Below are 10,788 nucleotides of genomic sequence, written 5' to 3'. Positions count from 1 at the left end.
TGTGTGAGGAGAGGGCGAGGGCTGGCTCCGTGTGCCCAGCATCGCCTTTGGGAAGGAGGGAGGGAGGGGCTGCTGCGAGGGCATTAGGCTGCTGGGCTCCGGGACAGCCCAAGACCCAGGCACTAAGCCGGGCTCCTTCTTTAAGCTGTTTGCTTACAGACCCTGGTTAACCTCTGAGAAGCTGCGGCAAAGCGAAGCCTTCAACCGGGGCTTCTGTGGCTTGGGCTCGCTGCTGTCGCATTCCCTTGGCAAGGGTTTTCTCCTTTTATAGATCACTTACCAGGGTATTTCTTCAAAAATTATTTTATTTTAAGACTGATTATTTTCACGTTTAAAAAAAGGAAAGACAAAACTATAAAAATCCAACAGAGAGGATACTGTTAAGTGCAAGTACCTAATTATAAACTGACCAAAAGAGCTAATTTGGCCCCAGTCTAAGGGATAAATACCCTCTTGGCCTGCTGCTGCACCTGACTAACACCAATAGATTTCTTGAAGACTCGTCAGTATGTGGGTACCAGCCATGGTAGATGACCAGCAGTTGGGTCACAGCAGGCAGCCAAATCCAGAGGTCGACTCTTGTCACGCAGCCTCTGCCTGTACGGGGTCACAAGCAATGTGGGCAGGAGGAATGGCCACAGTTATTTTGTCTTTGGGCTTGAAACAGCTTTAAAACTCCTGCTTTCCTTGGTACAGCAGCCACTCGACTTATTGGGGTCTGAGCATCTGCCCTTTCCCTGGTGTGGGCATGGTGGGCAGGGTGAAATACTCTGCTGGAGTGGAAGAGGAGGGGAAGAGGGCTGCTTGCCCCTTCCTGGGCACAGCCCAGGATTATTATAGCAGCACCCTTGCCTGAGTTCCCCATGCTAAAGCTGTGCTTCCCTTCTGAATGGTGTGGGTTTAAATATTTGTTTGCTACATATTGGTAGTCAAATCAAAGGTCAACAGCAAGTAGTTTATGGGGCCCCCTTCTGCTGAGACCTGCCCCAGTGCAGCTGCTGTCACTCACCAAGCAAGTTTTCAAGATACAGTACATCCTGGGAGATGCCCTGGGATACAGGGCAGATGAGATAGCAGGACTGAGTAAATCTCATTACAAATTATCAGCCTGAAGTTTCCTGCCCACCACCATCCCAGTGATGGGCCATGTGCTGGCAGTAGGAGAGGGTGGAGGACAACTTCAGCACAACACTCATCCAGCTGCTCCCTGCCCTGCACTACCTCAGAGGGGCTCAGGAGAAGCTGCAAAGCTTCTGGCCTTGGAAACCCCCTACAGTAATTATTCATTTATTCAAGTCATAATGCCAAATCACACAGAATCATAGAATCACAGAATCATAGAATCATAGAATGGTTTGGGTTGGGAGGGACCTTAAAAATTGTTTGAAACCTCTGCAATGGGCAGGGACACCTTCTACTCAAACAAGTTGTTTCAAGTGCCATCCAGTCTCACCTTGAATGCTTCTATGAATGGGGCATCTACAACATCTCTGAGCAAACCTGTCCCAGTGTCTCAGTGCCCTCATAGTAAAGGATTTCTTCCTAATATGTAATCCAAGCCTAATCTTTTTCATTTAAAAGCCATTCCTCCTTGTCCTGTCACTACAAGCCCTGTAAAAAGGCCCTTTGCAATTTTCTTGTAACCCCCTTTAGGTATTATAAGGCTGCTATAAGATCTGCCAAGAGCCTTTTTTCCGCCCATGACGAACAGCCTGTCTTCTATCATCCTCATGGCCCTCCCCTGGTCTCACACCACCAGACTCACATCATTCTTGTGCTGGATGCATTTCCTCATGTGGGGTCCCACCAAACTGGAACAGAGGGGGAGAATCACCTGCCTCAACCTGCTGGCCCCACTGCTTTGGGTGCAGCCCAGGATGCAGTTGGCATCTGGGGATGTGAGTGCTCATTGCTGGGTCATGTTGAGCTTCTCGTCCACCAATGGCCCCAGGTCCTTCCCAGGGCTCCTCCTGACCCATTCCCCACCCAGCTTGAGTTTATGCTTAGGGCTGCTCTGTGTGTGAGCTGCTGCTGGCAAACATTTGACCTTAAGAATGTAAGTTTGCAGAAAGAGGATGCTGGAGGACAGGTGAGCTGTGATCAAAGGCTCTATGGACACAGGGCCTGTGAGAAGTGCAACAAAGATGGGAGGCTTTGAAACACCATGTGGGGTCGGGCTGAACTACATCCTGTTAGAGTAAACCCCACCCCTGACATGTACCTGGCTGGCCCAGTTCTTAACTGGGGACCAAGAGGGAGTTGTGAGGTACCTCTGCAGATGCTTTACAGGATTCCTGGGGTCCCCAAGTCCAGAGGAACTGTCACCAAAAGCATCTACTCTGATTTGGATTTATCAGAATAATTTGGATTTTAAAACAAACACTTAATCTTTTTCTTCCAAAGCCTTGCAGATTTATAAATCTGATCAAAAAAAGACATTATAAAGTTTCAGATAAATTAATTCTATTCTTCCTATTGTCACAGCACCCTAAAAGACAGATTAGTTTTTTGCCCCCCGTTCAGCATCAAATACAAAATAAAGAAATAGAGACTCCTATCATAGCCAAATGTATCTTCAATTTTGCAAGAAAATTTCTTTGGGATATTAGGAAGGGGTGCCCAAATTCAACCTTAAAATGCAAAGGAGAGTTAATATATAATATCCTGATGGTTGTTTCACACAACTCTCTGGTCAAGTTTGTTAATCTGTGCAGGTACTGATTACTGTTTTCCTAAGTTAATCAGCATATTTATTAAATAGCATTAAATGCTAATCATGTTCTTACTATGTTACAACAAATACACTGGGATCATGAGGACATTTCTAGTACTGTTTAGGGAAATAAAGTTAATTCTCCAATTCCACCCATTAATGTGAATTTTGCATGTTACCTGTTTGAGCTCCACTCTCACTAGTTGCAAGGGGCAGAACATGGGAGTGTTGCATGTCATCTCATCAAACTTAGACTCACACTGCTGTCTGTCCCAAACTGCATGCAAAATGAACTTACTTTGGGCCTCAGGTCACTTGTGTGGGGCAATCGATCCGTACTGCTGGGGGGCTGTTTCTTCAGTTCAACTGGCTCTGCTGAAAACAGTTCCCTTGGAGTGTACCACCAAACCAGCTGGCCCTCAGGGCTGGTGGCACTACACACTCTTGGGCTTGTTGAAAACCAGTATTTGGGAAAAGTCTTCAGTTGAAAGGGAGAAGAAATTTGTAAGGAATCCACGGTTTTATACAAGGCTTACCCAATGAAGTTCAAGATCTCAGGTGTTTTTGTGGAAGGTGGGCTGTCCTTCATCCCCTAGAGGCTGTGCTTCCTCAAATGGAATACCCAGCCACCACTGTGGATGTTGCCACCAATCTCAAGAGATCTCTGTTCGGCACCAGAAGAATCAATGGTGCTTTTGCTGTCCAGGCCAAAGGGTTTTCCTTGATTTACAAGATTCCTTGAGAAGCAGAGGAATCTTTCTTGCAATACCATTAGCATTAGAATTCCCTAAAGGATCTGTCCCTCCAAAGGCCTGGAGATTAGAGACTGAAGGATACAGAATGACTGTTTGGGTAGCCAGAATTAGAAGAGAAAATCAGTTCTAAAGAGAAGCAAACTCCACATTACCTGCCTGGAGGAAGAAAAGTAAATCTAAGACTGCCACAAGACTTCTGGTGACATAACCAGTTACAGAGTTAACACAGTAATATAATAAGTAAACAGTCTTGCTTAATATTGTTTTGGATGGAAGGTCTGCATATATTTTAGTGCTGATAAAGCCCACTCAGTCTTTATTAAGAAAAGATAACATTATTATTATTATTATTATTATTATTATTATTATCATCATCATCATCATCATCATCATCATCATCATCACCATTATCATTATTATCATTATTATTAGTTCCTAAGTCAGCTCCAAAACAAGTTCTAAAAGTGTCTCCTGGTTTGAGGGTGTCCAGTATACATCTCCTTGAGTTTCACTGCTGCTGTGTGCTGGTCTCTTCTTGATAGTGGCACTTCTGAATAGTGAAGCTGGATGGCTCAAGCCTGCAGCACCCTCTCGAAGTCAGTACCTGCTTTTGTCTATAGTCACACATCCTCCTCAGGTGATAAAGGTGAAAGGCCACCTCTCTCAAGATTTCACTGTCACAGTTTTCTCCCAGCAGTCTCAGAAGGCACTGTCTCCTGAGCTGGCTGTGAGGGACCTTCCCCTCTGAAGGCATTTCTACACATTGTTCCCCTTTTGCACACTTTCTTGCACTCCTCCCATGAAGGAGTGGACCTCATGGTCTGCATGTATAACCTGCTGGAGGGAAGGCAGGCGGAGCTGACAAGGAGTCAGGGAATGACAGGGAGTTGAAGCAGGAGAGTAATATGATATACTGAGGGAGCAGCAGCTTCTTCCTTATCAGCACTGCTGAATGTGGGGCGAGCACTGTGGGCGGTGTGCTAGAGCAGAGCTGCACCACCCCAGCAGGCTGCCTTGCCACCCTCACGGCTGCCTCCATCCAGCCCTCATGAGGATCTGGAACCACGCAAGATCTGTTCATTTCACACAAAACCCAGAGCTGCAGCCCTTCACACATTCCCCCACAAGCCATGGAGACAGGAGATACAATCCACAGAAGATGGGGTGCAGGTGTCCCATTGTTGTGCAGTCACTGCAGGTGGTGACAGGCCCCATCCGCCTTCTTCTGTTGTCACTGGGAACATCAAGACTTGCCCAGCCTTCTTCTCCCAAGTGTTAGTGACACTCATGCTGAGGCCTTTGGAAGCACCCACTTCCTTGTTTGTTCTGCCCTTTTGCAGTAGAGCAGCAGCCAGCCAGCTGCCTGAGAGACAAGGCTCACTCAGGAACAGAGAGCTTCTTGTGTCCTCCAGAGACTCTTGGGCTTTGGTGGAACTCATATAACCCATTGCAACTGTCAGGGCAAGGGGGCCATGACTCCAAAAAGGTTTCCAACACTGCAGTCAATGTTCTTTGGCCATAGACAGTCAGAAATCAGAAACCACAGCATGCCCTGGAACCAGAGACAAGTGCATCACCTTGGAACCACGTTGAGCATTGCCTATAGCAAAAGCCAGGAATACATGGTCAGCTGAGCACCCTGAGACAGCTGGTTTTCAATTTAGAGCTTTGGTGACAAGTTGAATAAATATGTCTTCTTTCAACACCGACACCCCCTCAAGCTGCTTTAGCGTGTGAGATCCATCAAGAGGTTTGGCTGCCTCATAAAACAGGAGCCCAGGGAACACCCACATACGGAGGTGAACATAGAGTCGGGTCTCCAAAACAAGTTCCTGGAATGCCTCTAAGTTCACTGAAAAAGAATGAGTAACACAAATGTTTGTGCTCGTTTAACAGGAACCCCTGTTAGAGACAAAGCTGAAAGACTCATTACATGAATTCATACTAACGATGCCAATATTCATGATACTAATCCAGACTCAGAAGCCCACTAAAATACTTGATGTGTCAGTGTTTGAAGTCTGTTGTTTAAATTCATGGGCAGCTCTCAACAGAGCAAAGTGGTACTTTTTTTCCTCTTCTGGTTGTAAAGTTAATGTAAACAGAGGTGTGTTCATAGATTCTGTTGGGAGACAAAGGAAGGTATGGCCTGAATGGGGAAGATGTTACCAATCAGCACATAAAATTCTTACTTCACCTTTTCAAGTACATTTCAACTCTGACAACTCTAGACCACTATCCTCACTCAGCTCTGACAGTGTATTTCTGTGCTGCCTATCTACATAATCTGGTGTGCATTTTCTACTTTAGTTTCATTTCCCCACTGTTTAAGCTTCATTTTCCGTTTTTTTCAATTGCTAGAAGTTTTCCTGCTTCTACACTTGCCATCTCATATCTCCTTCTGCCTTTTGTTCCAACCTACCATTTTCATCTTCCGTGTCATAAATAGCTTGGAGACTCATGTTGATAACTGTCTCTACTCTCAGGTAGCAAGAGACACAGAAAAATGCTTTTTTTACAGAAGGCTTCCATTCGTAACAGCAGTTGGTCCTGTTTAAATCAGGGAGCACTTGGGAGCTCTGAGTCTTCCACTTATAAGAGGCAGACAAATTAGAGACTTCCCGAAGAAAAGAGGATGTATGTTATACTACCTCTGCTCCATTATTCAGATTGCTAAATTAGGATGCATCAAGTGTACAGATTAATGTCTCCTATATTTGGTATCTCAGTACATAAAGAATAAGTCAATGATGGGCTGAATTTTAGGTGGTGCTGCTACTCCTACAGGAAATGTGAAACCATCCCCTGAAGATGATCCGCTATCAGCTTTCCTGTAGCCCTTCTGAAGGCTGGCCATGGGCTCAGGGTTACTGCTACAGACTTACTAGAGGAAACACTGGATAGCAAAGGTTTAGCTGCTCTCTTTTATTGACAGCAACCAGTGCTGCATATGGCAAGTGAAATTATGACAGCAAGCTTTTAAGCATTCCTGGAATCCCTCTGCAGTCCATCAGACCAGGATTTTATTAACCTACATGAAGACACACGATTAAGCTTATATTGATTAAAGTACCCTAGAAACGTCTCTTCACTACTTCCACATTGACAGTCTGAATTATCAAACCTAAGTTCAAATCCTGTACTTCAGACAGTGATTTATTCCACAGGCCCTTTAAAACCTCTCTCTTTCTGTAGATATATACACATCTGCACCAACATTTATATTGACTACTGCTACCTTGTTTTGCTATGTGACTCACCACCTCTGCTGCTTTGGAAATTGTTGTTTTCTGAGTTCCAAATTGGGTATATTAAAAGGTTTTTGAAAAAAAAAAAAAAAAAAAAAAGACAAGGAAAAAACATCAGGACAGTGAAAAGAACTCCACCCTTCAGGAAGAAGAGAGGAGATGGCTCTTCGATTTTTTCTGCTGGTACTCAACTCTCTGGGCTGGTCACTGTGGTCACCCAGTAAGTTTGTGGATTTTTCCTGTCTGGCCAGCCCCTAGATGAAGGCATGTCTAGAGGGCATGCTGCCTGTATTACATCTCCTGTTCAGGCTTTGTGCTTGTAGCAGGTAAATGACCACATTTGCATTCCCAGTGCAAGTCCTCTCCTCCCTTACATGACAAGGATTTATTGGATCAAAGCCCCTACCTTTTGCCCAAGGACAGGTTTGGGTGAGGGCTGGATGCTGCTGTGCTCTGAATGGTGAACAATTTAGTGCCTTGTGCCTTGAGACACAGCAAGGAACTGCCAACACAGGAAGACCCCAGCCCCATGGAGATCTCAATTCTCAGTCAAGCTGCCTCTTTTATATTCAGCAAATAATTCAGGTGAAGCATTTTGATTATGACTTCATGTAGCCTTTTGCTTACAGGTATAGGAAATTTCCAACCTCTGCCCTGTTCTCTTGCCTGTTTCTCATACCAGACATAGTACTTACAGAAAATTTAAGACTGCACTGAAGGACACAGTGTATTTATAATTTTAAGTGCTAATGTATGATTAAAATGCTGTTGGTTGTGAGGTGCTGGAATGAGATAACAGGCTGTGCCTGATGAAATGTCTTATCACTTCATGGATGCCAGTCAGCACTTGGGAGTTCAGGAGTTCACCCAGTTCCCAGCACACCAAGAAACTGCCTGCAATAAGAATGTTTGAATAGTTATCAGAAAAAAAGATCTGCAATGATAAATTGGGTAAGTTGATGTAGGGTGTGTGGCCTTCTAGACTGGGCAGCAAAGAGTAGGTGAGCACTAGATTGCCTTAGTTAAAATGGGTATGTTCCACTTCAGTGCATTTTCTCACAGTCTAGATGCTCAACCTTCCCACTTTGCTCCATTGTATGTTTGGAATTTGTATATTTTGTCTCTTTTTGCATCTTGTTCCTATCCATGCATATCCCCCTGGATATCAAGTCCCTGATCTCTGTCACTGTCATATTTGCACACTAAGCAGTATCTATGTCTGCCTGAAGGCATTCTTGTCATTCTGAACAGCTCTGATATGTGTTGCAATCAGCTCCTTAACTTTTTGGCATAAGATTTATTGAAGGTTTCAGTATCTTCATAAGTAAAGCTATATTGGATACTCAACCCATTTGGGACTTATGAGAAGATTAAGCTTTTCTTCTCTCTAGGCAGAAGAATGAGTGTGAACACTGGTGAAGCTTGTGCCACTTCTTTGCCTACTCACAGCTTCTCTCTGGCTTCTCATGGGCAACTCCATCAATATTTACTCCTCAATCTCTTGGATTGAGGATACAGATTTTTTTGGTTCACAAACTCCTCTGCTGGGCAGGCACCATATTGCAATATGATGAGCTCCAAACATGGCCTTTTTTGTGGGGACTTTCTGCCCTTCTCTCCAACCTGTCAATGTCTGCACAGCCCTCGGGGTATTGGCCACTCCTCCCAGCTATGCGTCATCAATGAACTTGCTGAGGAGGCCTCTGCCCTTCACCCAAGCCATTGATGGAGAAGTTAATACTAGGCCCCGTACTGGGGGACACCACTAATGATCTCCAATTAGACCCTGTGCCATTGATTACGACCCTCTGGGATCTGCTGCTCATCCAAGTTCAATCCACCTTACTGTGCCCTCATCCAGTCCACATTTCCCAAGTTTGCCTGTGAGGATGCTGTGAGAGACAGTGTCAATAGCCTTGCTGAAGTCAAGGTGGACAATATCCACTGCTCCCCCTCATCCACCCAGGTTATTGCTTCATTGTAGAACATGATCAGGTTTGTGAAGCATCATTTACCTTTAGGGAATCCATGCTGACTACTCCTGACCTTCCCATCCATGTGAATAGAGATGTCTCGAGTGAGGTGCTCCATTACCTTGCCAGGGATCAAGGCACTGGTCAGTTGGTTCCTTGGCTTTATGTACTTCAGTACAAGGATTCTGCCTATTTGCCAATGTCTTCTATTACTTTAGAAATATAGCTAATTTTAGGTTTTTTTCTTCAAACAATTTTCCAAGAATTCCATCAAGCTCTGCTGGACTGAGTGATACAAGCAGTCTAATTATTGGAGTAACTTATCCAGAAGATGTTACTTGCTTCCAAAACATTAAATTTTTCTGCAGTTTTGATACAGAAAAGCCAAAACCACATGTATGTTCTTCCACTCGCAATTGTTTTGCCTGTGGATCCTCTGAGGGCATCACTTGCCACTTGTTTAGCAAGTTTAACTGCAAATATATACATCCATCAATCAAAACATATTTGTCAGTAATCACTATATTCCCTGCTATTTTAACCTTTACATTTTCCTTGGCATTGCAGTTTGGCTTTCCCTGGCAGAACGATAGCTAGGCCACTGTCTAGCTTAAATTTGGCTTGGCAAGTTTGCCATCCTCCCTTGCACAGCTCTGAGCATGTCTTCACACATTCCAACCACTGCCAAGTTATATGTTTGGTGCCTTGTTTACTGTTCATAGAGAAAGTATTTTTTCTGAGACTACTGCCAAATTAATTTTTGCCTATCAGTTTATGTTAATTGCCAGATATGACCAAAATATTGGTTTTTGAATCAGATCTTATTTTCTTTGAAAGAAAATATTTTTCTCCTTTTCTTGTCTGCCAACTTTTTTTTTTTGCTATAATTACTGTACTTGACTAGTAAAAGATTTCTGAATTTGCATTTCTTACTACCTATATGTGGTGAGACGTGCCAAGACTGATACTTTGCTCATGGCTGTAATAGTATACTTGTGTGTTTAACTTGTATATTCAGGATTCTGTTGTGCTACTTCCTCACTTGTCTCTGTACCATCCTACAGAGCTTTAACTGGAAGCCTGATATTAACAGACTGTGAAAAAGTAGGGATTGGAAATGTTCAACCAGCTGACACTTTTCCTTCACCTAATATTTTTGTAGGTCTTCATAGGATAATGCCTCAGACAAAGTAAATTTGTCGACCTTGAAGCACTCTGACATTCTACAAAGCAGCATAATCCTAGAGATTAAAAGTATTGATGCAGTGATCTCTGGGGAGACAGTTATCTTACAAAGATTTTCTTTGCCTCAAAAACAAAGAAAACCTCAAAGTAAAGCAATCCCCATGAGCTGAAAGCCACAATGTGGTTTCAAAACAAATTCCCTATACCACAGAGTCTAGGCAAGCAACAAAGTCCCAGTGTCTCTCCTTATTTTTTCTATAAGTGTAGGGAAATATATTGAAATAAAATTAACATCTAACACTAAAATCTTAAAATTTTATTTTAAATCCTTAAGTATGCCTTAAGTGTACCCACAGCATTTCCTTCTAAGTTTTGAATACAAGACCTATTACATCAATGTCACAGATCCAAAGTGGCATTGAGAGCTAGAAACTCTCTTCAAATTTGATTATTTCCAGCTAGACCAGTTCTTATCTCCATGGGCTTACCTGCTCATGATTTTAATGCTTTTCTCTTGCTTGTTAAATTTTGTCACTATAAAAAGATTTGTGCAGCTTTCAATAACAGAGCTGGAAACAGTTCAAAGGACTCATCTCAGAGAAGTCAGTTACACATTAGAAAGAATTTCCATTAAAAAATAAAAACACAGAGAACAATAGGGAGCTTAAGAATGGAACTCACAATGACTTCAGATAGGGCAGAATCTCTTGTTAGAAGAACAGTATGATGAAAAACAAATTATTTCCTATTTTAAAGAGAATTCTGTCTTAGCAATCTGTGAAAAGGAAGAGTAATCTGTAACAAAGAAATCTTTCTTAAAAATACAATTTTCAGAGGTAAATTCCAAAGAAATTTGTAGAGAAACTGCTGATGAGCACTTCTGTGTGAACAAACTGAAGAATTCTGTAACAGTC

Source organism: Lonchura striata, chromosome 1 (genome assembly GCF_050655825.1).
Source record: "Lonchura striata isolate lonStrDom1 chromosome 1, ASM5065582v1, whole genome shotgun sequence".
Taxonomy (NCBI): Eukaryota; Metazoa; Chordata; class Aves; order Passeriformes; family Estrildidae; genus Lonchura; species Lonchura striata.
The sequence above is the reverse complement of the archived record's forward strand: the minus strand, read 5'-3'. Positions refer to the sequence as shown.